Source organism: Lissotriton vulgaris, chromosome 10 (genome assembly GCF_964263255.1).
Source record: "Lissotriton vulgaris chromosome 10, aLisVul1.2, whole genome shotgun sequence".
Classification (NCBI taxonomy): Eukaryota; Metazoa; Chordata; class Amphibia; order Caudata; family Salamandridae; genus Lissotriton; species Lissotriton vulgaris.
This window is the reverse complement of record NC_141698.1, coordinates 874,366,881-874,374,352: the sequence shown is the minus strand read 5'-3', so window position 1 is coordinate 874,374,352 and position 7,472 is coordinate 874,366,881.

Here is a 7,472-nt window from a genome sequence, read left to right as displayed (position 1 = left end):
CAATAAACTGCAGGTGGTGCAGAACACCGCGGCACGGCTGGTAACTAACACCCCTCCTAGAACGCCGTCCCTCCCCCTCCTTAAGGCCCTTCACTGGCTTCCCATCCGGAAACGGGTGGAATTTAAGATCTGCTGTGTGATACACAAGAGTCTACACAATCTGGGACCCCACTACTTGGCAGATAAATTTGTGTACCATCGTCCTTCCCGCAATCTTAGGTCTAGTAACCAACTGTTACTTCAGGTTCCCAGACATTACAAGACCAGACAGGGAGGCCGTGCCCTCTCCATCATGGGCCCACGTCTTTGGAACAACCTCCCCCTCTCCCTTAGAGAATGCTTGAGTCACTCAGCTTTCAGGAAACACCTAAAGACAGTACTATTCTAGGAGGTGCTTTGCTCGACCTGTTTACCTCACAGCTCCGCGCGGAGATACACCTTCGGGTGTGATGCCGGCGCGCTACAAGCCCATAAATAAAATAAATAAAATAAGTTACTTACAAACAGCAGTTATCTCATCCTGAATAACCACGACTGCTGTGGTTTACTGGCAGGAATCCTGTATTTAGGAACAGTTTTAAAACGTGTTACTTGTTGTAGCAATGTGCTTTTTCCACCCCACGTATGGGAAAGTAGATAGTTCGATTTAGCCTTCCATTTCAACTTTGAAAACAGATTTCAACAAGTTGAGCAGGCTAAAAGCACTTTTATTCCAACAGGACGTGACCCTCAATTCAGCTCAAGAAACCTTCGATTTGCAGGTGGCTAAGACATTTAGCAAGATTCAGTCACTTCTGAACACTAACCTTCCACTTCATTTTGGGGAGCTTATACACCAAATAGTTAATGTGTCTGACACCAAAGGCCTTGCTCATTTCATTTTTTTAAGAATGTGGGATCCGGCCTTGTGACTTCTTTTCAGTCAATATTTGTAGTAATACCAGATTTTATTCATTCTATCTTTTCTAGTGTCTTTGAGGGCTTCCTTTGCTACTGGCGCTTGTAGGTGGAATACTGATCCTTCTGCTTCTACTACGCAATGGCTGCTCATCATGTGGTACTGCACAGATCAGGCCAATTGCAACTGTACCGTGACCGAATTCAACAACTTTTTTGATGCTTGCCATTAGCTATGCTTAGCATGAGTTATGGATTGACTTTTCGCTTTGTCTACTTCCTTTCTAGGGAACCATACTCAGGCTGTTCAGCTGGCAGACTTCTCGGCTCCTACACGTGCCGTTCACGGTGGGGTACCTCAGGGCTCTTCCCTTTCTATCCTCCTCTTCAATTTCTACATTCTTCTCCTGCAACAGATGGATGTCTCGGTATTCAACTATGCCGATGATCTCCAGCTGATCTTTAATCTTTCCCCACTCCCCATTTTCATTCACAATTTCCAAACCACCATGACCTTTATCAGTGACTGGATGAACTGTAATCACCTCAAGTTAAACCCCGATAAGACGAACTGGTACTTACGGGTGGCATGTTCCAGCCCCTGGACCTCTACCTTTTGGCCCTCTTCCCTTGGTCCCCCCCTTCACCCTCTCCCTCAGTAAAAACCCTGGGGATCAAAGTCAACAATGACCTCACAATGCGCTCACAGATTAGCACTGTGATTTCATCATGCTTTCTGACACTCCGCACCATTCGCAAGATCTCCCGCTTTTTTTCTTTTGCAGCCCTCAAGCTCATTCTTCTGGCCATGGTCATGTCACGCCTTGACTATGGCAACATTTTGTACACTGGCGCCCCCGCCTACAATCTTCGGCGCTTCAGCTTATTCAAAACCATGCAGCTCAATTGATTTACAAACTTCCCAAATTTCACCATGTCACCCCCTTGTCAAAAGCCCTGCATTGGCTTCCCATTCTTGAGCGCTCCTCATTCAAGATGGGTTGTATGACTTTTCATGCCTTGGCTGGCACTGCACCAGCCTTCATTAATTCTAAAATTAAAGCATATGTCCCTAACAGAGACCTGCGTTCCTCCTCTGAATTCTTACTATGCGTTCCCCACTTTAGGAAGAAGAAATCAGGGGACCTGAAGTTTTCCACCTTGGCTCCTTCCTTCTGGAATGCCCTCCCAATCACTATCAGGTCCATTCCAGCTTACCCCGATTTCCGTAAAGCCCTTAAGACCTTCCTCTTCTCACAAGCCTTTTCACCCTAGTTGACCTTCCCTGTTCTTTTGGGCCACCTGTCCTTAGCGCCAAGAAACCGCACGGTGATCGAGCGCTCTCTAAATCCCTTAACTTGAACTTCAACCACTTCACTTGCGTGCAACCTGTGTTCTACTGTCAGTGGGGCCATTTCTTTTGGGCTTTGGATGTATGTCTCTCCAATACAACATGTAAAGTTCCGAATTTTCACCAGGTAATGGGTCCTTTAGGGGTATTAGAATAGTCCCGGGGGCTTTTGCTGCACCTGTTGTGTCTTTGCTACATAGCATAGTTCCTGATGCGTTCTCCTACGTTAACGACATTGATTTGATGGAAAATGAACTGATGCCTTATTATTTTGTCATTTGCGGACTATGGATACAAATTCTATTTCGCAAAATCCGACATCGCACAATTTGCGGTGCTCTTTTTGGGCTACAAGCTCAACAATGAAGGTAGGGGGTTAGCACCCCACTTCCTGGAGAAATGTGCACAATTGTGACCTCCTTCTACACTGAAAATGCTACAATCTCCGCTAGGATTTTGGAATTTCAGGAGAACATACATTCGCGATACTGGCCAGTCTATAAAAACCGCTATATGCGTTGATACAACCTAAATGTTCTTTGGCCAGCTGGCTTTTGGAACATACCTCAATTCTGCAGTCTTTGAAAACAGACCTGCTTGCTACTAACTTCTTGTTGACACATGACAATGCGACAAACCTGGTGATATGTATAATACTGGGGCAATGGGTTTCACATACTTGACGTTCAGTGAGGGAGACACAATACCTATGACTTACAAATCACATTAATACACATTGACTGAAATGCGGTTTTCCAATACTTAGATATCCAAATAAAAAATATGAAGGTCAGAGGTGATCCCATCAGGGTCAGGGGCCTTGTTTTTAGACAGCCCCATAATACATGCTCTTACTTCTTGTGCTGTGAATATGACCTCAGATTTACCCTCAGCAATTTCTTGGGCTTCCCTCGAGGTTGGATCTGACTGAAACATGCCCTCATAATGGGTTACCCAGTTGCCCTTAGTGATATTGGCGTCCAATAATTTAGCACTATCACCTGCCAGGTAGGGACTATTGATAATACTCCAGAACTTGGAGCTATTACCCAAGGTATTGGCCTCTAACAACTCTTTCAGGGTGCACTTGCACTTTGACATTGCAGCCTTGTAATGTCTGTCACATCTCTTGATGACCAGGGGTCTCTGGTGTGACACTCAAGACCTCTTTCAGTCTCCTGGAGGCACGGGAGCACTCTGAGTTGAGCCATCGCAGGCCTATATGAGACAAGCACCTACCGGGCCGCAATAGGTTAACTGTAGCTCCAGATATGCTTCCAAAGGCCTCCAAGATGTCTGAAACTTTTGCCGCACTATCTAGACAGGTGACAAACTCATTATTACATAGGGTAAACAGGGACTCGTAGCACTGGTCTGGAATAATCTGACCCCACAGGAGTCTCCTCCCCCTTCCACAGTTTCCAAGAACCCACTTGCTCCACCCTTAATTAACTTTGTTACCCAGGGCCATCCGGCCGTCACACACACCAGGTTATGATAACTATACACACTCACCTTGATGGAGAATTCCAAAATGTAAGAATAAAAAGGCGGAGAGTAGACACAATAATAAAATCAATAAAGTACTTGCACCCTCACCCAGTAAAAGTGGGAGAGACATCTGTTTTGTCCGGGGGCAACTTATTCATAGCAGACATTAGGTCAAACTCATACAAGATAGCTCTAAATATAGAGCCCTGAAGGGTATGCAGGCCAGAGTGACATGCACATCCTGTGCCTTTAACCCCCCACACACCTAGGATCCCCGCACATATGAACATTTAAATCTCTTGCAATAAAAACGTTAGAATAGTTCTGCTTGCTCTGGGTCATGTACCTCAATAAAGAACCCAACTGTGTAATATAGCAATCATGTAATCATGGAGATACAGATACGTCAAATGTGATTCTTTCAAACATTCCTGGTAATCAAATCACCCTCCATTACACAAGACCTGTACCCGTGTGTCCCCCTATTGTATACTACAAATTTGCATTTGTTGCAAGATTTATTTACAGATTACATGTAAATAAGTGTTTTTGTATCGGACAGGTCTTCTGATACTGGTTTTGATTAGCAGGAATGATTGAAAGAATCACATTTTACGTATCTGTGTCTCCATGATTTACCCTTTTCACTATCCAGCACTACCACTCCCCTAAACCTTTCCTTCCTCTCTCCTGTTTGCAACCTATTGCTTATACAACCACCTGTTTCTAATTCAATAAATGTGTTTCAAGTATTGGCTTTAGTGGCGCTGTTCTGTGTGTGTTTTTTGCATTGTATGCATGGTTGTAATCACAGTATAGGTTACAGAAATTAGAATTATTCATGATGTATATAGTACCAGTGTTGTAGTGTCTCACACGACACAAGGCTGTCCCAAATTGGGATTTATCTCTACAAATTAGTCACTGACTACCTTTGTATACCCGTATTGTACCGAAATCTGGTTGACTCTTTGGGTTACCCCATTATCTATAATGAGGACTAAACTTAGGTGCAATATCTTAAACGTTATAGATATGATCATGAAGGTGGGGCTAACTAACCATTACTGGATGTGCTGATTGGCCCTGCCTCTCGTGTCTGGTGTGAGTGGATAGCTGCCTACTTTGCCCCGTGCCTTGTAAACCAGTAAGCCCCTGAATCAGGGATAGACACATTAACACTCATGAGTTAGGAATGTAACACACCATTTTGTTTTTAGCATTGTCACAGGAGACAAAAATAATACAATTAAAAAACACAGGCTTATTCTGCCTTTGGTAGTTTTAATTTTTAAACATTGTTAGCAGTACAAAATGACTGCTGCTTTAAGGACTTGCATATGTAGCTGTTCTCCATGAGATGTGTAATAGCAATACACACTTTTCCATCCACAAAAGTGTTCAATCTGTCTTGGCCCCTTTCCATAAAAAAGGAATCCTTTTTGGGGTGAGTAGTGAGAGGACCCAAGGATAAAGCATACAACATTGTGTGTTTAGAGGGCCTTGCATCTTTTTAAGGAAATAGTCTTGTTCACAAGATTCATGTGGTAGTTTCTGTACCAATCACTTGTGACCTCCTCTGCCTCTGTAGCACACACTGTTTAGGTATTTCTGTTTTACTCTAAAGTGAGATCATGTTAGCATTTTGAATTTGTAATTAACTGGGATGGAGTATACATATCATTTCTATATGTCTAGTTTCATCTCTCAACGACTGGTCCCCCTTTGTGGATACTATGCAGCCATACTCTCTCTTTTGGGGTGATCATGAAGTTCTGTCTTTTAGGGATGGTTTATATATTTTTACTTACTGATTTTCTGTTGATCGTACAGCTACTCAGAACTTTAGGACCAAAGCATGTTCTTTTGACCAATACCTTGTCTCCTCTCCTGTGGTTATTTTTTTCTGGCTGTTGTCTGTGTGCTTGTGCTTCTGTGGCCAATTAGGCATATTTTCATTTTGTTGGCTCTGTTTCTATTGTACTTCTCATTGTTGATATGCTATGGTCAACTTTGGTTGGTCACATTCCATAAGGGATTTTAATTTCTGTTTTTGTCTCATTACATAGTTGCTGTGTTTGGCAAAGGATGGCATATCAAGAATTTGCCCTAATTTAGAGGTGCCTATCATGCCTTTGACCTTACTGTTCCTTAGCACAAAAAACTAAAGAAGTTCCCTCAAGACCTATACACTTTTTATTATAAACATAGTTTACATATATTTACCTTATTCATGCACAAAAATAACAAATAGAGATAGTATAGTTCATTTTCATTTCAGTATTTTATTTCATCATTCTTCTGTATATCATTTGTACTTCTTATAAATTCATAATTTTTTATTTATTCTTTTTTCATTTCTTAAAAATATTTTCATCATTTTTTGGTATATATTATTTTGTGAAAATACATATTACAACAGACAATTTTGAAGGAAAAAACAAACCCTGCATCATAAAACCACAAAAAAACTATACAATACTAATCATGCATGAAAAAGGTAAATATATGTAAGCTATGTTTATAATGAAAAGTATTTAGGTCTTGAGGGAACTTCTTTAGTATTTTGTGCTTTTTTCTCCCCTCTCTTCCCTGACATTAAAGTAATATTAGAGGGGTCCCCTCTTATATGTATCTTACTGTTCCTTAGCTCCATGACATTGGTTCTCTACCACAGAAGGGAACTTTTGAAAAAGTTGTCAAATTACTTAAAGACATAGACCAGCTCCAAAGCCCTCCAGAATTTCTCACAAAAGACTCAAAATTGTCAAAAGATGTTCCAAGTAATGCGTCTGAACCCTAGGATTTTCTTCTTTTCTTCTATCCTCACCACAGGTTAACATGACTGATCTAACATATTTTAGATGTTCCAGACATCCTTACATTTCCTCAGAGGCTACTGGAACCCAAACAAAACTACAAGTGTGCTATCATCCCTTTGCCACCAGTAATCCGATGTAGCTAAAGGGCTAGGAGAAGAGAGAGGTTAGAGCAGACACGGTCACAGCATAATTGTTTTGCCATTTCAATACATCTCTGTCAGCTTCTTAGTGGGTTTAATACCAAAACCAATCACTGAAAGGATTTGATTCAATGTCTTTTATTCTGAAGTATTTTGAAAAAGTAGTCCCAAATTTATAAACTTATTCTTCTCTTCCTTTCTTTATGTCCTAAGGAAGTTCCTGTTCACCGGTACCCTCGACAGAAAGGAGAGTCAAGTAAGTCACTGTTTTGATGTTTTTTTATATTTTATTGTGAAAGCTAGTTTAATGATCCCTTAGAGAATTTTTCACAGGAAGTGGGGTTAATAAGAAAGGTGCTTCAAACAAATAAGGTTGGGAAAAATGTTGGAAGGAAGAATTTCCAGAAATATTCGGAATGAGAGGGTAGTACCATTTACCTGCCCCTCCCGTCTTCTCAAAAGAAAATCATTATCTGTTTCTATTCCCACCCCCTATGTCGTAATTCGACGATGGCTGGGTTAGCGTTTGGCTTTGCTACACGTTATTCTCCTTAACTTGGCTATATTAGAAAACGCCATCTTGTATGTTACGGTGGCCATCTTAGATCATGAGCGGCCTCGTGGCCAGCGTGCCCTTTAGTCCGTTGTCCGTGCCACTGACCACTCGAGTTTGCCCAGCAGCAGGCTATTTTTAGTAACGGTCAAGCCTGTACATGCGCAGTCCCAACTGACCAGTCACCCCTCAGGAATGTGCCGCCCAAACTGACCAGT